The 23,440-nt window shown below is 41.9% G+C and overlaps 1 protein-coding gene across 3 annotated transcripts in view; it reads right to left on the reverse strand.

The window, feature by feature from the left end:
* PAFAH1B1 (platelet activating factor acetylhydrolase 1b regulatory subunit 1) overlaps window positions 1-22,004 on the reverse strand; it is a 91,705-nt gene extending 69,701 nt beyond the window's left edge. The window contains exon 1 of one of the 3 annotated variants that reach the window (XM_066363473.1): window positions 21,614-22,004. The gene's annotated coding sequence lies outside the window, so the exon portion shown is untranslated. Of the gene's footprint in view, window positions 1-20,784; window positions 21,242-21,309; window positions 21,444-21,613 lie in introns of those variants that run through there. The other 2 variants (XM_066363475.1, XM_066363476.1) reach the window with 2 other exon arrangements.
* Between the last annotated feature and the right edge of the window lie 1,436 nt (window positions 22,005-23,440).

Consider the following 23,440-nt stretch of genomic DNA (forward strand, 5'->3'; position numbering starts at 1 on the left):
CATGCCAGGTGGATCCCAGTAGAGTGCATGCAGGAGTCTGTCTGATTGCCAACCCGCTTCTAACTTTGGAAAAATACAAAAAATTAAATTAAAAAAATTTTTTTTATCTTTTCAGCAGATACCATCCTATTTACCTCAGCATCATCTGTAATAGTGAAAATGTGCAAGCAAACAAAATGCCCATTTCTGTAGTGTAGATAAAAAGTATAATATAACCATATATGAGACTATATAACACAAACTAGATCTACCATTATCAATACTGTATCTAGAAAATATTTTGTTAGGTGAAAACACCAAGTGGTAGAATTATATACAGTGCAGCATTCATGGCAATTTTAAGCATTAATATACACTGTTTGTGGATACATATGTATAGTAAAAAAAGTACAAAAACAGAAGGAATATATACAAATTTTAAGAGGAATTTTATATTGGGAAGAGGGAGGGGAATAGGATTAGAAAGAGGTTCAAAAGAACATCAACTGTAACTGTTTTGCTTCTAAGAACTCTTGACGTGGCCCTGACCTGGAAGAGCTCAGTTTGTTAAGAGTGTCGTTCGAATATGCCAAGGTTGCGGATTTGATCCCTGGTCAGTGCACATACAAGAATAAACCAATAAATGCATAAATAGGTGAAACAAATTGATATTTCTCTAGCAAAATCAATCAAAAATATTTTAAATCAATAAATAAAAACTAACAAATATGACAAATATTAACATCTGTCCATTCTGATAGCTAAATGGATTATTTTGTTATATTACTTGTGGGTTATTTTCCTGCATGTTCAACATATTCCATAATAAAAATTAATTAAAATGTAAATATGTAAAAATTTTTCAAAGAAAAAACTGTTCTGAATATAGGCCCCATGATAGGCCCTCTGACAGCGAGTTGAATATATAAATGATATATAAGCACTAAAAGAATAAATCCTATACTTCTGAGATCCTACTGAATAGAATTCTGGAATAGTGGAGGTTCAAATATCAAGTTGGATCACTTACAAAATATCAATATATATATGACCTTGGGCAAATTTTCCAACTTCTTAAACCGATAAGCCTATAAAAGGGCTAATGCTATCACCTACCTCAGTTACAGTGATGCTTGATGAGATAATCAGTGTTCAGGGCCTGTCTACTACTTTACTTCCCTCAATAGAGCTCAGAAATATCACTTTGAAGGTCATAATACAGTATGGTACCTTTTGCACTAGGTACATACATAAGCAAGTAAAAGACTGCTTTCCTAGTGTCCAAGGGCAGAAAACAAATTAGTTTTGCCATTACAAGAACAGAGAGTAAAGACAGACTGCCCTATTCCTATTATCATCAACTCATCTTAATCATTGTCACTATAATAACAACCAACATTAGGTCTGACCTGTGGTGGTGCAGTGGATAAGGCGTTGATCTGGAATGCTGAGGTCACCAGTTCGAAACCGTGGGCTTGCCTGGTCAAGGCACATATGGGAGTTGATGCTTCCTTGTCCCCTACCCTCTTACTCTTACTCTCTCCTCTCTAAAAATAAATTAAATTATTTTAATTAAAAATATTTTTAAATAACCAACATTTACTGAGCATCATGTGCTAGGACTGTTCTAGACTCTTACACTATAATAACTCATTTGATACCAAAGAAAATACGTTATACAAGCTATACAAGGCAAAAATGTGTGTTGATTACAAATTCAGAAAAAAAAAATTTTCTTTCAGGTGCAAAAAATTAGGGGAGATTGCGAACAAAAAAAAAATCTGGTATGCAGATCCAAAGGATAGATAGGCCAGCGTATACAAAATGTAATAGAGAAGGGATGGAATGGTAAAGAGTAACAGATAAGGCCCGGGCCAGTTGGCTCAGTGGTGGAGCATCAGCCCAGTGTGTGTATGTCCCCAGGTTTGATTCCTGGCCAGGGCACAACAGGAGAAGCGCCCATCTGCTTCTGTACCCTTCCCCCTCTCCTTTCTCTCTCTCTCTCTCTTCCCCTCCCACAGCCAAGGCTCCACTGGAGCAAAGTTGGCCCGGGCACTGACGATGGCTCTGTGGCCTCTGCCTCAGGCGCTAGAATGGTTCCGGTTGCAATGGAGCAACACCCCAGGTGGACGGAGCATCGCCCCCTAGTGGGCATGCCGGATGGATCCCGGTCAGGTGCATGTGGGTATCTGTCTCTCTGCTTCCCTGCTTCTCACTTTAAAAAAATTAAAATTAATTAATTAATTAATTAAAATCTAACAGATAAGGTCCAGAAAGTAACTTCATAAGGCTGAATTACCATATACATAGCAAGCAATAAGAAAAAGGATGGGCCCTGGCCAGTTGGCTCAGCAGTAGAGCATCGGCCTGGCGTGCAGGAGTCCCGGGTTTGATTCCTGGCCAGGGCACACAGAAGCGCCCATCTGCTTCTCCACCCCTCCCCCTCTCCTTCCTCTCTATTTCTCTCTTCCCCTCCCACAGTTGAGGCTCCATTGGAGCAAAGATGGCTCGGGTGCTGAGGATGGCTCTGTGGCCTCTGCCTCAGGCGCTAGAATGGCTCTGGATGCAACAGAGCGACACCCCAGAGGGGCAGAACATCGCCCCCTGGTGGGCGTGCCGGGTGGATCCCGGTCGGGCGCATGCAGGAGTCTGTCTGACTGCCTCCCGTTTCCAGCTTCGGAAAAAAGAAAGAAAAAGAAAGAAAAGAAAGAAAAGAAAGGAAAGAAAGGAAAGAAAGGAAAGAAAGGAAAGAAAGGAAAGAAAGGAAAGAAAGGAAAGAAAGGAAAGAAAGGAAAGAAAGGAAAGAAAGGAAAGAAAGGAAAGAAAGGAAAGAAAGGAAAGAAAGGAAAGAAAGGAAAGAAAGGAAAGAAAGGAAAGAAAGGAAAGAAAGGAAGAAAGGAAGAAAGGAAGAAAGAAAGAAAGAAAGAAAGAAAGAAAGAAAGAGGATGAAAATGTAAGCCAGGACACATTAAGACCTTGAGTGCCCATTTAGAATCAAACAACTATTGTATTAAATATCATGTTTCTAGCAACACATTCTTTGCATTTTCACATACACAGCTCACTAAAGATTGTAAAAAGCTGGCAATGGATTTTTGACAAGAAAGTGACTTTTCACAGCTATAATTCAGGAAAATTAATCTGGTCGCTTTATGTAAAATCCCACATAATTCCTCCCAAACTATAAATCTGAGATACTGTCCAATACTTCCCTCTCCCCAGCATACTACTCATTCACAATTTTTTTACCTTCCAAATCTTTCTCGAACTAACAACTTTGTTACTATCGTATTTCAAGCACTAATCATTCTTTACTAAAAAAGCCTCCTAAAATGACCTTCATATTCAAATCATATTAATCACTAGCACCCACATTAACTATCTAAAACACACATCTCATCATAATACTTACCTTTGCTAGAAACTGTTGTTGACTTCCAAATTGCCTACAAACTATACAGGATATAATTTTATAAATTCTATCAATCTTTACCTTTCCAGGATCATATCCATATGTACCCTTATAATAAGCTCTGCCAAACTACTTTCCAGCATATACGTAAGTTTTTTAAGTTTTATATGTTGCTGTTCTACCTAAAATGACCTTCTCACATGTCTACTCCAATTCATTCAAGATTCAGTTTAAATATCAACTTTCCCAACTGCCTTTAGGGAGGAGACCTGATGGTCCTGAAAAAGCCTAAGTGACAGATATCATACAATAATGTACACCATTATAATTCAGGACCTAGATTTAAAAACTACACTGAATTTCCTACTCATTTAATTATTTTTATTAAGAATCTAGAAAAAGCCTGACCAGGCGGTGGCGCAGTGGATAGAGCGTCGGACTGGGATGCGGAGGACCCAGGTTTGAGACCCCAAGGTCGCCAGCTTGAGCACAGGCTCATCTAGTTTCAGCAAAAAGCTCACCAGCGTGGACCCAAGGTCGCTGGCTTGAGCAAGGGCTACTTGGTCTGTAGCACCCCCAGGTCAAGGCACATATAAGGAAGCAATCAATGAACAACTAAAGTGCCAAAATGAAAAACTGATGATTGATGCTTCTCATCTCTCTCCGTTCCTATCTGTCTGTCCCTATCTATCCCTCTCTCTGACTCTCTGTCTCTGTTAAAAAAAATAGAATCTAGAAAAAATTCCTGGCCAGATAGCTCAGTTGGTTAGAGTATCATCTCAATATACAAAGGTTGCCAGTTCTACCTCCAGTGAGGACACATACACAAACATATTGATGCTTCTCTCTCTCTCTCTCTTTCTCTCTCTCTCTTTCTCTCCCTCTTCCTCTCTATAAAATCAATAAAATGAATTTTTTAAAAAAGAAATCTAGAAAAAATTCAAATTCAAGAAAGTCCTAATTTCAATCAAGATTTTTTCCCCTCTGAGGCCTGACCAGGCAGTGGTGCAGTGGATAGAGAGTCAAACTGGGACACAAAAGACCCAGTTTCAAAATCCCGAGGTCACTGGCTTAAGCATAGGATCACCAGGCTTGAGCGTGGGGTCGCTGGCTTGAGCGTGGGATCATAGACATGACTCCATGGTCACTGGCTTGAAGCCCAAGGCCACTGGCTTAAAGCCCAAGGGTCACTCACTCTGCTGTAGCCCCCCAGTCAAGGTACATATGAGAAAGTAATCAATGAACAACTAAGGTGCTGCAACAAAGAACTGATACTTCTCATCTTTCTCTCTTCTTGTATGTCTGTCCCTATCTGTCCTTCTCTCTGTCTCTGTCTCAAAACAAAAAGAATTTCCCCCTCTCAATGTCAAAAAGATCTTAAATTTGACAAATCTAGAAATAGGGAGAGGAGCTATCCAAGGAATGAAGAGGTGATGAAATATTCTGGCTATCAACATTTATTTATCACATATGAATAAGCAATGAAAAACTGGATATCACAGAATTAACAAAAACATTAATGTTATTAATGGGTTTTTTTATATTTATTACTGTATTTTTTATATGAACAATTGTAAACATACTTTTGTCCCACCTTGTATACATGTTAAGTGGTTGTTATGTTTTGTTTTGTTTTACAAGGACAGAGAGTCAGAGAGAAGGATAGATAGGGACAGATAGACGGGAACGGAGAGAGGTGAGAAGCATCAATCATCAGTTTTTCGTTGCGACACCTTAGTTGTTCATTGATTGCTTTCTCATATGTGCCTTGACTGCGGGCCTTCAGCAGACTGAGTAACCCCTTGCTTGAGCCAACAAAGCTGATGAGCTTTTTTTTTTTTTTTTCTCAAGCCAGATAAGCCCGCGCTCAAGCTGGCGACCTCGGGGTCTCGAACGTGGGTCCTTCCGCATCCCAGTCTGACGCTCTACCCACTGCGCCATCGCCTGGTCAGGCGTTATTAATGTTTTTAATGATTCATCAGTCCTTCAAATTTTTATAGTATTACCATGGTGCTACTTATAAGTCTATCTCAACATAAAGACATAAAAACAACATAAAATTGTTACCAGGATTTCTGGCTCTTTGGACTCAGGTTAAATTAAACTTTTCTGCATTACAGTGTATCCTTAAAGAAAAAGTTATTCCTACCTACTAAGAAAAATAGCAAAGGCTTATAAATTTAGAGAAACTAAAAACTACTTCAGGCTGTTAGTTCGCATTTTTATAGAAGCATCACAATATGAAACCAAATCCTCAAATATCACTAACATAAAAGACATCTAAGACCCAAAGTTTTTTAAATATCACTTTAAGCCTGACCAGTGATGATGCAGTGGACAAAAAGTCAACCTGGGGACACTGAGGTCCCAGGTTCAGAACCCTGAGGTCACCAGCTTGAGTGTGGGGTCAACATGATCCCATTGTCGCTGGATTGAGCAAGGGGTCACTGGCTCAGCTGGAGAGCCCTCACCCCCTCATCAAGGCACATATGAAAAGCAAACAATGAACAACTTAAGTGCTGCAATGAGTTGATGCTTCTCATCTCTCTCCCTTCCTGTCTCTTTCTCTTGCAAAATTTACATATATATGTATACCACTTTACATATATGTCACTGTATATACACACATATATAATACTTAAAAAATGTTTAGAAATCGCCCTGGCCAGATAGCGAGGTCGGTTGGAGCATCATTCCGATATGCAAGGATTGCTGGTTTGGTCCCCAGTCAGGGCACATGCAGATGGATGTTTCTGTCTCTCTTTTCCTCCCTTCCTCTCTCTCTAAAATCAGTAAAATAAAGTTCAAAAATAAAAGTAATGAAATAAAAATGTTAGAAATAATGCTTTATGTGGAAGTCAACCTTGACTCTTTTCTTTCTTCCTCTACATCAAATCAACTACTTTTATCTACCAAGTTTACTTCCTCAACATTTGTTGAATTGTTCTCTATTCTTACCACTCTCTATTACATCATCTCTCATTGGGACCAATGTTACTAAGTCTCCCAAAATCCAGTCTTGGTCCACTAACATCTATTCTCCAAACGGCTCCCACAGTCATCCATATATTTAAAATACAATCTTTCTCCACTTATAACAATGCTTCATGGGCTCCCTTTCTAAAAAATTTATTTAACAAATATTTATATAGCACTTACTATATGCTAGTCACTGCTCCAAGTATTTTACAATTGTTTATTTACTCCTCACAACTACCTACGAGAATTTAAACAAATAGCTTTTATATATATATTGTTGACCCTTAAAAACAAGTTTTAGGGCTGCTGACCCTACAATCAAAAGTTCACATGTAACTCTTTACCACAAAACTTAACTACAGTTGTCCCTCGGTCTCTGCAGGAGACTGATTTCAGCACTGTCCAAGTCCCTTATATAAAATGCCATAGAAAAATGCATACAATTGGCCCTCTGCATCTGAAGATTCCCAATGGCAGATGCAAAACCCAGATAGGGAGAGCCAAAGATGTATTTATTGAAAAAACACCACATGTAGTGGACCCAAGCAGTTCAAACCCCTGTTGGTCAAGGGTCAGTTGTATACATATACACATACACACATATATATATGTATGTATATATGTACACATGTATAGATACATATATATGTGTACATACACACACATATATAAATACATAACACAGCTATGTAAACAGCAGAGCTGGAAGGTGAATTCAGGCATCTTGGCTCAACAGCCAGGGCTCTTAATCACTATACTATGCTGTCTTCTCTCTATTTCCTAAAGCCCACATGCTTTTAACATAACATATAAAATCTTTGATTAGTATCTGGTCCCTGATCACATTTCAAGTCTCATTTCTAATCAAGGCCCACTTTGTTCATACTACAGTACACTGAGAACCTTGTAATGTATACTTCCCCTCTCCCTACTTTGTGACATTTATGACTCTACTACTGTCTGTCCCAACTGTAGCACCTAATAGTACCTCAGTACCGCTTCTATAACATAGTGCACTAAACAGATTCTGATAAAAAGAATGAGTTATAAAATGCCCCACAGGTTAGTGAGCAATAATAAACAAAAAAATGGTCTATTATTTCAGTAGTAGACATATAAAACACAAAAACATCCTATGTTTTAGAACTCAAGTCTTCAATACAAATAGTTATCCTGTCAACACACACATAAACATAAGCAAAAACTTTCCCCAAATTTGTTGCTCTCAACTATTTCTTGTTCCTTCATAATACCCACATCTAGATGGCCCAAACAAAAAACACCCAAATTCCTCATTTTCCTCATTCCTTGTCTCCTTCACTTCCCATATCCAACTGGTTACTAATTTTACATATACAATATATACTGCAATCTCTCTCAAATCCATTCTTTCAACCTGCACTGCTATTTAAATAGTCTCCTCACAGGTCTGTCTCCATCCACTCCATAGTTGCATCTTCCACAATGCAATTAGTGCCTTTCTAGAAGGGAAACCTAATGGTATCACTTATCATAACTTAAAATCCTCCACTGGCACCTTAAAGGGTAAAACCAGTGGTTCTCAAAAACAATCGACTAGGGAGCTTATTAAAACGCAGATACTGCCCTGGCCAGTTGGCTCAGCAGTAGAGCATCAACTTGGCGTGTGGAAGTCCCGGGTTCGATGCCCGGTTAGGGCACATAGGAGAGGCGCCCATATGTTTCTCCACCCTTCTCCCTCTCTCTCTTCCCCACCCACAGCCAAGGCTCCATTGGAGCAAATTTGGCCCGGGCAATGAGGAAGGCTCCATGGCCTCCACCTCAGGCACTAAAATTGTTCCAGCCACAACAGAGCAACGCCCCAGATGGGCAGAGCATCGCCCCCTGGTGGGGATGCCAGGTGGATCCCGGTCAGGCGTATGTGGGAGTCTGACTGCCTCCCCGCTTCTAACTTCAGAAAGAAAAACAAACAAACTACACAGATATCGCTTGACCAGGCGGTGGCAAAGTAGATAGAGCATTGGTCTGGGATGCAGAGGACCGAGATTAGAAACCCAGATGTGGCCCTGGCCGGTTGGCTCAGTGGTAGAGCATAGGCCTGGCATGCAGAAGTCCCGGGTTTGATTCCCGGCCAGGGCACACAGGAGAAGCGCCCATCTGCTTCTCCACCCCTCCCCCTCTCCTTCTTCTCTGTCTCTCTCTTCCCCTCCCGCAGCCAAGGCTCCATTGGAGCAAAGATGGTCCGGGTGCTGGGGATGGCTCCTTGGCCTCTGCCCCAGGCGCTAGAGTGGCTTTGGTCGCAACAGAGCATCGCCCCCTGGTGGGCAGAGCGGGTGGATCCCGGTCGGGCGCATGCGGGAGTCTGTCTGACTGTCTCTCCCCGTTTCCAGCTTCAGAAAAATACAAAAAAAAAAAAAGAAAAAAAAAAAAAAAAGAAACCCAGATGTCCCCAGCTTGAGCAAAAGCTCACAAGCTTGAGCATGGGATCACAGACATGACCCCATGGTCACTGGCTTGTCTGGAGCCTTCCCCCCCAACCCCCCCCCCCCCCGCCAAGGCACATATGAGAAGGCAATCAATGAAGAACTACAGTGCCGCAACAAGATGCTCCTCATCTTTTTCCCTTCCTGTCTGTCCCTCTGTCTCTCCCACTATAAAAATAAATAAAAATGCAGATTTCAGTGCTTGCGCACACTCTCGCTCTCTCTCTGGAGCACACAGGCACCTTTCTCCTTTCTTCTTCCCCCAGGTGCATTATCTTTGCCTCTCTCCTAAGCACCAAGACCCTTTCATTTGCCTGTGTTAACTTTTTTTCCTGAGCCCACAGAGCCCAGATGGCTCACGTCTTTCTACCTCTGTGGCTTCCTAAATAAACTTTCCCCTTTGATTTGAACTCCTTGGTTATGAATTCTTTCTTTGCCAAACTCAAGTACCAAGGCTGCTGAACTGAGGTCAGTCTAACTACACCAGTAACACCTGGTGACATTTCACTGCTAATAATCTTTCAGTAAAGGTTTTGTTGTTGATGCCATGTGTATTGACCTGGTAAATATCTGGAGCAGGACCATTTCTATGGCAACTCTAACAGTGACTCCTTGCTCTCTCATTTCAAAAAAAGAAAATCATGCAGGTATCCCAGATACCCTTCAATGAAATTTCTACAGCATATATGTCTAAGACGGAGCCTAGAAATCTGTATTTTTTAACAGGTTAAGATCCATATCTGATGAAGATGGGCCATGTACCACCTGTTTTACAGGCCAGATCAGGGTAATGTACTCACTTCTCTATACTTACCCATCATTTGAGCCACACTTAATGATATGGAACTTTCCTCACCAACCAACATGTACTTATGAGACTGGCTACAAATGTACTACAACCCCAATGTCACAAGATTTCTCCAAAAATGTTTAACCAATATCTTTGTGAAAACCTCCTTAAAAATTTTGGGCCCTTATATCACCAAGTACGTATTTTGATTATAACACTGTTATGTTACCTTTGCATATTAAAATGTTTTGCAACTTTAAGATCTTTGAGGGCAGTAGCTTACAATCGTGTTTGAATCCCCAATACTTGGGATATAATATACCTAAATAAATTTTTGCTAGACAGGAAAATTGATGAAAATTAGAGGACAAACAGCCCTGGCCCCGTGGCTGAATGAATAGTGTTCTCTTGGCATGCTGAGGTCACAGGTTCAACCCCAGGTTTGGACACTTACAAGAAGGAACCAATGACTGCACAACTAAATGGAGCAAGAAGTTGATGCTTCTTTCTTTCCCTCTCTCTCTCTCTCTCTTTCTCCCCAACCTCCCCAAATCAATAGGAAAAAAATAGAAGAGAAACAAAAATATATAAAATGTTAAATAACATTTTTTAAAGTAGAAACCCAATGAGATTCTCTATACCATATGTTATAATGAAAGCACAAGAACTGTATTGACTACAGTCCTCAATCTTACTCTCAAATAATAAGTTCTCTTTTATAAAATAAATAACTTTCACATCATGGGTCTACCAGTTCTGTTTTTAAAATAAGAGTCTAGCCAATCAAAATATTTTGTTTTCTGTTGTATTTATTTGATGGAAAGAATCAAGTATGTTCAAATACTAGATCTGAACCAATGAGTAAGATAATCAAAGCAGTCTCCCTCTAAACAAGCCCCAATATAGGGAGCTTTTTTCTAAAATCCTAACACTAAACTTGACTCTCAGAGTAATTTCTAGAGGGATATAAAATTCACTTAAATAGGTTTCTTCAGCCTGACCAGGCAGTGGAGCAGTGGATAGAGCGTAGGACTGGGATGAGGAGGACCCAGGTTCGAGATCCCGAGGTCGCCAGCTTGAGCGTGGGCTCATCTGGTTTGAGCAAAGCTCACCAGCTTAGACCCAAAGTCACTGGCTCGATCAAGGGGTTACTTGGTCTGCTGAAGGCCCACGGTCAAGGCACAGATGAGAAAGCAATCAATGAACAACTAGGGTGTCGCAACGAAAAACTGATGATTGATGCTTCTCGTCTCTCTCCATTCCTGTCTGTCTGTCCCTATCTATCCCTCTCTGACTGTTAAAAAAAAAAAAAAAAAAAAAAAAATTCTTCAGAAACCTTTTCTGATCTTTATTTTCCAAACTACTAAAAAAAAACAGAAAATGTTGGGGGTTGTTGAAATTAACATTTAAAATTCTAAGTGAAAATCTTCTAATAAAGATGTAAACTGTGTTAATAAATAGGGTATAAGAGATGATGCCTTACAGAAGAATTCCAAAAAATATATACAAACCCTGTCCACTCTGGGACATGAACTTGACTTACTTCCAAAGGGTAAAGTAGAAAAAAAAATAGTGCCTTTACAACTGAGAAAATGGCACACACTACATTAATCAAGTGATGAAAGTTAACACCACCAGTGATGTTCTGTGGGTATTATGTAGCCCTGACATAATATGAGAAGTGTGTTTCACCTCTGTTCTAGTTTTCCCAAAAAGCCCTAACCCCAGTCTAATCATGAAAAAATCATATGAACTCAGTTTAGGGGACATTTTACAAGATACCTAACCAGTATTACTCAAGACTGTTAAGGTAATGAAAAACAATACAGAAACTGTCACAGACCAGAAGAAACTGGAAGATATAACCAATGCAATGTGGTAGCCTGAACTGAATGTGGAAAAGAAAGAGGACAATAGAAAAACTAGTGAAATCCAAATAAAGCCTGGAGTTTAGCTAGTAGTAAATACTAAGATTAACAAATGTACCACAGAAATGTAAGATGGTAACAATGGGGGAAATTGGGTGCAGAAAATATAGAAGAACTACACTATCCTTACAACCTGTCTGTAAATCTAAAATTATTCCAAAATAGCCCTGGCCTGGTCGTCCAGTTGGTTAGAGCATTGTCCTGACAACCATAGTTGTGGATTTGATCCCTGGTCAGGGTACATATAAAAATCAACCAATGAATGCATAATTAAGCAAAACAAATCAATGATTTTAATTCTTTCTCTCGCCCCCTTCCTCCTTTAAAAATAAAATTTTAAAACTAAGTTTACTTTAAAAAGAAAATATGATTATTAAATTACAATATTTAATAACCAAAAATTTTCTGATTGCTAAAATAAATTGTCCTTTGCTGTTTAAATAAAATGCTTATCTGCAGTATAATTTTAAATTAAAATACTGGATTTTCGCATTTGGCATTGATTTACATAGCACTTCATGCCTACTAAGAAACTGGTTTCCCCTTACCAGGCAGGCGGTGGTGCAGTAGATAAGAGCGTCGGACAGGGACGAGGAAGACCCAGGTTACAAACCCCGGGGTCAATGGCTTGAGTATGGGTTCACCAGCTTGAGCCCAAAGGTGGTGGCTTGAAGCCCAAGGTTGCTGGCTTGAGCAAGGGGTCACTCACTATGCTGTAAGTCCCCCCTTCCCCTTCCCACCCCATCAAGGTACATATGAGAAAGTAAACAACTAAGGAGACTAAGGAGCCGCAAGGAAGAATTGATGCTTCTCATCTCTCTCCCTTCCTATCTGTCCCTATCTGTCCCTCTGTCTGTCTCTGTCACAAAAATAAACAAACAAAAAAACCTGGTTTCAGATACACATAATGGATACCAAAGGGGAAAGAATCCCCAATACTAATTCTTAAGAAATATACAGCGTCGTGGTGGCACAGTAAATAGAGCGTCGGCCTTGGACGCTGAGGACCCAGGTTCAAAACTCCAAAGTCACTGGCATGAGTAGGAGCTCACAAGCTCGAGCATGGGATCATGGACATGACCCCATAGTCATTGGCTTGAGCCCCCCTACCCCCCACCAAAGCACATACGAGAAAGCTATCAATGAACAATAACTAAAGTGCTACAACTGAGTTGATGCTTCTCATTCATCTTTTTCCCTTCCTGTCAGTCCCTATCTATCCCCCCCACACACTTAAAAAAATATATACATAAGGTCCTGGCCGGTTGGCTCAGTTGTAGAGCACCGGCCTGGCGTGCAGGAGTCTCGGGTTCGATTCCTGGCCAGGGCACACAGGAGAAGCGCCCATCTGCTTCTCCACCCCTCCCCCTCTCCTTCCTCTGTCTCTCTCTTCCCCTCCCACAGCCAAGGCTCCATTGGAGCTAGGATGGCTCTGTGGCCTCTGCCTCAGGCGCTAAAGTGGCTCTGGTCTCAATAGAGCAACGCCCCAGATGGGCAGAGCATCGCCCCCTGGTGGGCGTGCCTGGTGGATCCCGGTGGGGAGCATGCGGGAGTCTGTCTGACCGCCTCCCCATTTCCAACTTCGGAAAAATACAAAAAAAAAAAAAAGAAACTATATTTATATGCTTAAACTGTATGTTAAATTCTCTTCCTTAAAAAAAAAATCTCTGGCCTGACCTGTGGTGGCGCAGTGGATAAAGTGTCGACCTGGAAATGCTGAGGTCGCCGGTTCGAAACCCTGGGCTTTCCTAGTCAAGGCACATATGGGAGTTGACACTTCCAGCTCCTCCCCCTTCTCTCTCTCTCTTCTCTCTCCCTCTCTGTCTCTCTCTCTCTGTCTGTCTCTCTCTCTCAACTCTCTAAAAATGAATAAATAAAATTTAAAAAAAAATCTCTAACAATAAAGAACATTTACTGAAGGACTCGCAGGCCTTTTATCATTCGATAATAGTGACTATCTGAAAGTTAGATCCTGTCATCATTATCCATTTACAAATAAGGAAATTGAGGCGGCTTCTCCTCAAGGAACATAGCTGGTAAACTGCGGAGTCCGGATTAGAATCTAAAATATTCATAAGATTTTAGTCAACAGCTTTAATTTTTGCTGATAATGCTAAATGTATATATACCCTTTTCTCACCCTTAAAAATAAGTTAAACATGCCTGACCAGGCGGTGGTGCAGTGGATAGAGCGTCGCACTGGGATGCAGAGGACCTAGGTTCGAGACCCCAAGGTCGCCAGCTTGAACGTGGGCTCATCTGGTTTGAGCAAAAGCTCACCAGCTTGGACCCAAGGTCGCTGGCCCAAGCAAGGGGTTACTCTGTCTGCTGAAGGCCCGTGGTCAAGGCACATATGAGAAAGCAATCAATGAACAACTACGGTGTCGCAACGAAAAACTGATGACTGGTGCTTCTCATCTCTCTCCGTTCCTGTCTGTCTATCCCTCTCTCTGACTCTCTCTCTGTCCCTGTAAAAAAACAAACAAAAAAAAAAAACAAAAAAATAAGTTAACCAAAAAAAAAAATCAAAACAAACCAAACACTAAATAATCAACAAAACTGACTAATTAGCTATACCTTCTCTTCTTTTGCAATAAGCATGTTTTTGATAAAATAAAAAATATGGAAAGATGAATAGATAAAAATATATGCCTTGGCCCTGGCCGGTTGGCTCAGCGGTACAGCGTCGGCCTGGCGTGCGGGGGACCCGGGTTCGATTCCCGGCCAGGGCACACAGGAGAAAGCGCCCATTTGCTTCTCCACCCCCCCCCCCTCCTTCCTCTCTGTCTCTCTCTTCCCCGCCCGCAGCCAAGGCTCCATTGGAGCAAAGATGGCCCGGGCACTGGGGATGGCTCCTTGGCCTCTGCCCTAGGCGCTAGAGTGGCTCTGGTCGAGGCAGAGCGACGCCCCCGGAGGGGCAGAGCATCGCCCCCTGATGGGCAGAGCTTCGCCCCTGGTGGGCATGCCGGGTGGATCCCGGTCGGGTGCATGCGAGAGTCTGTCTGACTGTCTCTCCCCGTTTCCAGCTTCAGAAAAATACCAAAAAAAATAATAATAATAATATATATATATATGCTTTATGCACACAAAATACCAGTATCATAAAACATCCTTCCATCTTTGCCAGATTAAAAGTTAATTAATCAAAAACGTGCAATAAATATCTAAAGCATTTTCTCTTTTTTTTTAATTTTTTTTTACAAAGAGAGAAACTCAGAGACAGGAAGGGAGAGAGATGAGAAGTATCAATTCTTCATTGCAGCACCTTAGTTGTTCATTGACTGCTTTCTCATGTGTGCCTTGACCCAGGGGCTACAGCAGAACCAGTAACCCCTTGCTCATGCCAGCGACCTTGGGCTCATGCCAGCAACCATGGGGTCATGTCTATGATCCCACATTCAAGCCAGCAACCCAGGGCTCAAGCCAGATGAGCCCAGGCTCAAGCCATTGACCTCAGGGTTTTTTTTGTTTGTTTGTTTGTTTTTTCATTTTTCTGAAGCTGGAAACGGGGAGAGACAGTCAGACAGACTCCCGCATGCGCCCGACCGGGATCCACCCGGCACGCCCACCAGGGGCGACGCTCTGCCCACCAGGGGGCGATGCTCTGCCCATCCTGGGCATCGCCATGTTGCGACCAGAGCCACTCTAGCACCTGAGGCAGAGGCCACAGAGCCATCCCCAGCGCCCGGGCCATCTTTGCTTCAGTGGAGCCTTGGCTGCGGGAGGGGAAGAGAGAGACAGAGAGGAAAGCGCGGCGGAGGGGTGGAGAAGCAAATGGGCGCTTCTCCTGTGTGCCCTGGCCGGGAATCGAACCCGGGTCCTCCGCACGCTAGGCCGACGCTCTACCGCTGAGCCAACCGGCCAGGGCGACCTCAGGGTTTTGAACCTGGATCCTATGCGTCCCAAGGCTGACACTATCCACTGTACCACCGCCTAGTCAAGCCAAAACTTCTTAACAGCTTTACTTAACTGTCAATGATTTTTTTTTTGTTTTGTATTTTTTTTTTTTTGTATTTTTCTGAAGCTGGAAACGGGGAGAGACAGTCAGACAGACTCCCGCATGCGCCCGACCGGGATCCACCTGGCACACCCAACAGGGGCAACGCTCTGCCCACCAGGGGGCGATGCTCTGCCCCTCCGGGGCGTCGCTCTGCTGCGACCAGAGCCACTCTAGTGCCTGTGGCAGAGGCCAAGGAGCCATCCCCAGTGCCCGGGCCATCTTTGCTCCAATGGAGCCTTGGCTGCGGGAGGGGAAGAGAGAGATAGAGAGGAGGGGGGGGGGGTGGAGAAGCAAATGGGCGCTTCTCCTATGTGCCCTGGCCAGGAATCGAACCCGGGTCCCCCGCACACCAGGCCGATGCTCTACCGCTGAACCAACCGGCCAGGGCCAACTGTCAATGATTCTTGCAACATCTAAGACAGTAGTAGTCAACCTGGTCCCTACCGCCCCCTAGTGGGCATTCCAGCTTTCATGGTGGTTGGTAGCGGAGCAACCAAAGTATAAATATAAATAAAAAGATTTAATTAACTATAGTAAGATGTTTTATAAAGATTTATTCTGCCAAACTTAGCAAAAATCCGACATAAAGTACTTGGTAAGTAATTATTATTATATGCTTTAACTTGCTGTAACTCTGCTTTATAAATTTTATAAAGTAAAGTTACTTCCCTACTTTATAAATCACCATTACTGTGGAACTGGTGGGCGGTTAGAAAATTTTACTAACAGAGATACAAAAGTGGGCAGCAGCACCTGACCAGGCGGTGACGCAGTGGATAGAGCATCGGACTGGGATGTGGAGGACCCAGGTTCGAGACCCCAAGGCACCAGCTTGAGCGCGGGCTCATCTGGTTTGAGCAAGGCTCAACAGCTTGAACCCAAGGTCACTGGCTCGAGCAAGGGATCATTTGGTCTGCTGTAGCCCCCCAGTCAAGGCACATATGAAAAATCAATCAATGAACAACTAAAGAGCCGCAACAAAGAATTGATGTTTCTCATCTCTCTCCCTTCCTGTCTGTCTGTCCCTATCTGTCCCTCTCTCTGACTCTGTCCCAAAAAATAAAAATTTTAAAAAAAAGTGGGCAGTAGGTATAAAAAGGTTGACTACCCCTGACCTAAGAGCTCAAGAGCAAATAATCAAAATGCAAGGCGCAAGAGCAAATAATTATAAAATGCAAATGTAATCTGTCCAGTTGGATTAATTCACTTCTTACAGTTGAGAATTTTGTGGCCCTAATATTACATCAGAAGCTTGATGCTGTTCCCTCGGACAACATAAAATCTCTGTAAAGGAATAAACACATATCTCACCACCTTAATTCCCAGGAGATCATTGGAAGTTAGCTATTACAAAGAACTATAGAGTATTTCCTTTCCCATAACCCTGCACTCTATCAAATGCAACAAGTATCTTTTAATTAACACTACTTTTATTAAGTGTTTATTTAATACTTAATATTAATATTTAATTATTTATACTACCTGTATACCACTGTATGCGTGCAACAAGTGTTTACTTATTACCATAAAGCAATATTAGGTACTTCCTGGGAGTTCCTACTCAAATGCCTAAAGGCCTTATGCAGTCAAAAAACACAAGACCTTAAGTTTTAAAAATGCCAATTTAAATGATGCAGGCAATAAATGCTACTGATCTTCACCATTTTGTCAAAAGAAAGAAAGAATTCTTTGATCATATAAGGCAATACATATGTGGTTCAACATATATAATATCAACCTCATTCCAGCTACTAACCTAATGTGTGAACTTAGGAAATTTTTTTTTTTTTTGGAAAAGAAATTTTGAGTTTGTTTTCTCATCCATAAAAATACCAACCTACCTCAAAAGTAGCTGACAGAACACCTACCTCAAAAAGTAGCTAACAGAACAAATGAAAATTGAGTATCACATAAAATATATTTACAAAACTCTAAGAAAATGAAAATGTTTATCACAAAATTAAATGACAATTAACTTCAGAGGCTATCTTTCCAGAAATATCCTTGACAAATGCACATATCAATCCTAACTAGGTAAAGTTTTAACCAAAAGCCACTATCTTTTAAAGAGAAAAACAATAAATCAAAATAATAAATACTTATGAGGTATGAGGTCTATATCCAATGGGCATAAAACATTTCACAAATATCAATTAAAGCTGTAACTGCCATGGCAAATTTAAAAATTAGACCCAAAGTAGAAGCTAAACTAAGGTTCCATTTAAATGACTAGGTCCAAAGTGTCACACCAAACCAGCAAAAAAGCTAAAACAATACAAAAAGCCTTCACTGCAATTAACTATTTAGCTTATATAATATAATACAACATCTTTCTTCATGAGGAAACATCCTCAAAACATTTGACGTTCAGCAACTACTATTCACTCTATAAGCATCTTCAGGGAAACAGTCATTCTCTTCTTTTCAGAACTTAAGTTGTATACCATTAGTTTTGTTTTAAATAGAGCAACTTTTTAAGTGAAAACAATTTACAGTTACACTGTAGAAGAAAGAACAGTAGCAAGAATTTCCACTTCAAACTTATTTCTCTTTTCAAAGTACATGAAACAGGCTACCTGTCATTATGAAATATTTTCACAACAGATACTTAAGGCAAGTAAAACAAAATCTCTTTCAGAACCACAGCAGACATGTCCAACTCAGTTTAAAACCAAATCTCAAGTCCCTTTGGCAAAAGAGTACATGATTCATTGCTTCAGAACTCAATGGGAAGAACTGAAAAATTCACTGATTGCCCTAGTATTTTGTTTTCAGTTTTTTCAGATATCTCCATCTCCCCATCTCAATGCTGACAACTTCAGTTTCCATGACTTGTTGTTTTAAGATATTATAAATAATACAAATCACATATAAACAAAAGGTACTGTAGTCATATATATTTGATATATTTTTGTATTATATTTTTTGTAATTTAGTGCATAAAAAACATTTACATTGAAAAAATAAAGTACAGACTATGAAACATGGATGTTTTAGATAGAAAACCAAAAATTATGATACTGATTTTCCCCTTCCAGAAACATATTCAAATCTCTTATATAGCAAGAATTACTTTATCTGGAAAAATATATACAAAGTAATCCTACTAAAAAATAAAATTTATCCCAATCCCATTAAAAGTTTTATGTATATAGGATTATGAAGAAATTTTTTTAATTTTAAAGAATTTAAAAATGGATCTCCAAATTAAGCAAAACATTCCACCACAAGTATCAGAATCATACAGATACACATTGGAACTAAAGCTCTTAGTTAAGTCAAATTATTTTAAAAGCTCCTCATCAACTAATTATCTACTGAAAAAAAAAGAAAAGAAACAACACCGCCCTTAGTGCACTTCTATAGCTACAAATACTAGGGATGGGGATATGTCAGACACAGTGATTTGCCATTCCTAACCTTACTCCTTCCTCACTATGTGAACCCTCCTACTTTCTAATAACTTTAAAAATAACAAAAGCATGAAAAAATATATGGCATATACTGATAAACAGTTACAAGTTTAACTCAAAGTTATAACTCATCAAAATCAATTAGCACAGGGACTTGACATTCTTTTGAAGATGTCTATTCATATGGATGCTTGACACAAAACATTAAAGTAACCTACCCCTCTTTTACCTGTAGTCCTGTACCTTACAAAAAGGACCCTTTCAAGGGACAACACAAAAGCCTTTAACACAAATTATCCTTTTTTACTCATATTTGATGTTCTTTTTTTTTTTAATCACAGCTTTACTGTTTTAATGAAAACTTAAGTACAAAAAAACCATAGTATTCTTATTAGATTTCTGTAATATTTCTAGCCAAATATTTCTGGCATTAATTTACACTTAACTAAAACAATAAAAAACATTAAGAAGGGCATGTATTTATGTATGTGTGTACATATGTATGTAACATATACACACAGACAATAAGAGTCTATTAAAAAGCAGGGACATTGCTTTTTACCTCAATTATTCAATACCCACCTTGCAAAAAATGTGGAAACTAAAAACATAAGATTTTAAGATTTACTACAGGAAATTTCTTTGTGGTAGCTTACAAGACATAAAAAAGAAAAAAAAACATAAAAAAGAGAAAAAAGCGCTATGAAAGGACAATCTAAATCTAGCATTTCACAGCTCTGCTCTCTTACTCCACCCAGTCTCATCGGTTCAATGGCTGTTCACAGCATCCACAAATATTAGCTCATTAAAAAAAGGGGGAGGGGGTAGACCAAAATAAGGCTAGCTCCATCAAAATCAATCTATACATAAATATTTTAGGAAAATATGGGTTGTATTCCCTGATTTATAAAAAAATAACAGCTTCAAATTTGTTTTAGATCCTCCCTTCTGAACAATCCAAACGATCATTTATAATAGAACATGAAAGAATAAATCACCCTAAATACAAATTACTCTTCTGCTTTAGTAAAAAACTGCAATTTGCAACTGCCAATTATTTTTGCAAAACTGTGTCCTGAAAGATTCCCATGAGAGATTAAACGCTAGCTAATGCCTTACATCCAAATCAGAATTTAAGTAAAAGCTTCTTATATATTCAACATTATATCACTACCAATATACACAAGCAGGAAATTTTCCTGATTAAGAAACTAGACCCAAAGCAATCAAGCCCTGTTGTAAAAAATATATACAAATTTTAAAATTTAAGCAAATAACTACTGTGGCAAAAGGAAAGGAATGACATTACTGATCTGAAAGGCCCAAGCACTGTCTCTTCCGCCCTAACCTCAAAATGAAAATCACACAAAACAATTCACCTTCCGTCAAAAAACAGAATTACCAAAAATGGCACAAATTTTTTTGTTTAGCCTTTAAAACGTTATGAATCGCGAGACTGTGTGTTTAAGTAGCAGTTGGAATAACAGTAATACCTTTATTCTCTCCCCACTGCCTCTTAAGGAAAGAGAGGGGGGACCTTGGCATGACATCGCCCATTGAGAACCAGACCACAAATCTGGTTCTTCTCTTCAAAAACACAATTTCTTAACCAAGAGACTGATATAAATGGACCCAAACCCCAACTCTTCCAAAAGAAAATCTCCTGCCCTCCGACCAAGGAGTTTCTTGCTAAGTCACTGAAGAAAGGCAGGATAACAAATAAAGCTAAGGCACCTTGCACTTTCGTATCCTCCTCCTGTCCACTCAGATGCTTAGAGAGAAAGGGTAAAATTTGCCCACCATCTCAAAAGCATTTCTCACCTGAGAGGCTAAGGAAGGAGGTACTGCATTTCCTCAAGGAGTGGGGAGATGAGATGAAGGGGAACAGTTTAAGCTCAATGTTACAACGTCAAAAGGCAACTCCCGTTTGAGAAGCGGTGGCAGGGGGAAAAAAAAAACATCCTGCCTGATTTGGTGGGTGGATGCTGCAGATAGTTCGGTGGGTCGGGCCGCTCCTCCCTAGCAGATGTAAAGGCTGGACCACCGCACAGGAAGGCCGGGAAGGGCTTGGTCATCCTTCTCGGGTCAACCCCATCCTAAGGACAGGTGGGGGACGGAATTCCTGGAAGGCCTTTAAGTGCGGAGGCGACGCGGGGCTGAGAACGGTCCCCCGAGCCGCCAACCGCGCAGGTAGGGTGGGGAAAGCGGAGCTCGCTTTCCGTGGCTGGGGAAAGGAGGGCCGAACCCTTTCTCCAAGATCAGAGAGCGACCTGCTCTCCACGCCCTTCCTACCCAAGAATACTTTTCTTGCTAAGTCACCGAGGGAGGAGGGCGATCTCTTCTAACCTGGGAGGGCCGCGGGTGGAGCAGCGGCGGCCTGGGGGACCCCAAGTCCGGGCATGGGAGGAGGGGGGCAAGGGCAGCGCCCTCCCCTGCCTGTCCCCCTCCTCTCGTGTGTCTCACTCAACGGCCGTCGCGGCCGCCATTTTGAGAGCAAGGAGAGAAGAAGAAGGAGGCGGCGGCAGGGGGAGGGGAGAAGGAGAGGGAGGGGACCGGCGCAGCCACATCGTCAGGCCGCAGGGCTGGGCCCGCAGCCACCCCAGCGCGGTAGAGAAGACAGAGAAAAGGGCGTAGACCCTCATCACCTTACCGGAGCGCTGCACTGCCGCCTCCGCAGGGCCTCTTCCGTCCTTCACTCCCATTCACTGGCGGGGGAGGGGGAGAGGGAAGGGGAAGGGAGGAAGGAGGGAGGGAGGGAAGGAGGGAGGGGGAGGATGGCGCGCTGGGCCCGGGCCCGGGGAGGGGGAGGGGAGCAGACTGGCTCCTCAGCCGTTCCGGGGCTCGAACCCAAACCCGGCGCTCGCGGTTTCTCTCGCTCGCGCCCGAGCGCTCCCTTCCTTCTCTTTCTCGCTCTCTAGACCCCGAGGTCGATCGTTCGCTCGCTCACTCGCTATCTCGGCCGCCGGTCTCCGCCGCCGCCCCGCCGCTCTAGCTCCGTCTGTCACAGGAGCTGCCCCAACGCCCTGACGTCACCGCGCCGCCGCCGCCGCCGCCGCCCCAGACCCGCCGGGAAGAGGGAGGGGAGGGCGCCGGGACCAGAGGAGCGGCTGCGGCGCATGCGCCGGCCTAGGCCCGGCTCGGAGCCGCGCTGCCTTCCGCTTAGCGGGAGGGCGGCTGGCGGGTGCGGCTTGGCGGTACCCGGGACTCGGTGAGCGAGTTTGCGCAGGAGGCGCTTCTCGCGCACTGCACGCCTCTGTAACCTTGGAAATAGTCTCTTGGTTCCCTTTCCCTGGATCCTAGTCTGACTGTTCTGGCCTTTCACGAAATCCGGCTCAGCTCACCTCCCCACCCTACTCTTACCCACAAACGACGCTCTCCCCGCTTCTCCCAGCCAACAGCGGAACCCGTTGGCATCCGTGGATTCCAGGGGCACCCATAGGCTTCAGAATAAAGCCTAGCCAGGGCAAACTGTCAACTCTTGTACCTCCAGCCTTCGGGTTTATTACCCAGTTTGGGGGTGAAGGGTGGAAGTAGGTTGGGTTCGGTTGGGGTAAGGAGCTGTTGAGGTTAAAAGGCTGATGGAATGCCCAGTTGTCTTCATTTTTAATATAGATTTTTAATTGGGAGGATTTGCTTTTAGATGTGATTCAACGGTTCTTTTCCGTAGTCACACAGACACACATGCCTGAAACGCTGGAAGTGTCAAAACTGAAACCCAAAGAAAGATCAGGAACTTTATGCCTACAAGGTTTGTGTGTGTGTTTGCTAAATTATGGGTTGAAATACTGATGACAAAGAAGTCTGGGGCATTTGTAGTCAATTTATTCACACAGAGACAGTGGATTTAAAAGAGGCCAGATTGGAGGTTCTGAATCATGGGATTTTCTTTTAAAAAAGAACAGGTATCTAGTGAGATTATTTCATCATTAATCTGCATTGTCCAAGGAAATTTTTCCTGAAACATAAATTTAACATTAAGGTCATTGATTTTATTACTTCCCTTTATGTAGGTAAATACAAACACTACCTTTGAGAAGCAGCTAAATTAATGAAAGAGATAATTTCGGTATGAATCCTGGATCAGCCACTTAACAAAAATATGACCTTGGCTAAATTACTCTGGCCTTGGCTTCTCTATTAAATAAACTTAATAAATAACTAATTTCTTAGGCTCTTGTGACAATTAGAGAAGGGATGCTGTATGTGTGAAGTATATTGCCTCAGTGGGGAATCACTGATAACTGTGTAACCATTATGGTAGCTTGATATCAAAACAAGTTTACTTCCATCAGAAAAGCCTATCTCCATCCCTGAAGATGTTCAAGAGGAACATGAGCAAATTGTCTGGAGGGTTTGGGTTTTTTACTTCATGAAAGTAGAGAAAGAAATCAAATGATTTCTGGAAGGTCTTTTCAGGTTTACAGTTATGAGATTCTTTAGTTAGATGAGAACAAGATGAGGCACAGAGGTTTAGTCT

Source organism: Saccopteryx leptura, chromosome 2 (genome assembly GCF_036850995.1).
Source record: "Saccopteryx leptura isolate mSacLep1 chromosome 2, mSacLep1_pri_phased_curated, whole genome shotgun sequence".
Lineage (NCBI taxonomy): Eukaryota > Metazoa > Chordata > Mammalia > Chiroptera > Emballonuridae > Saccopteryx > Saccopteryx leptura.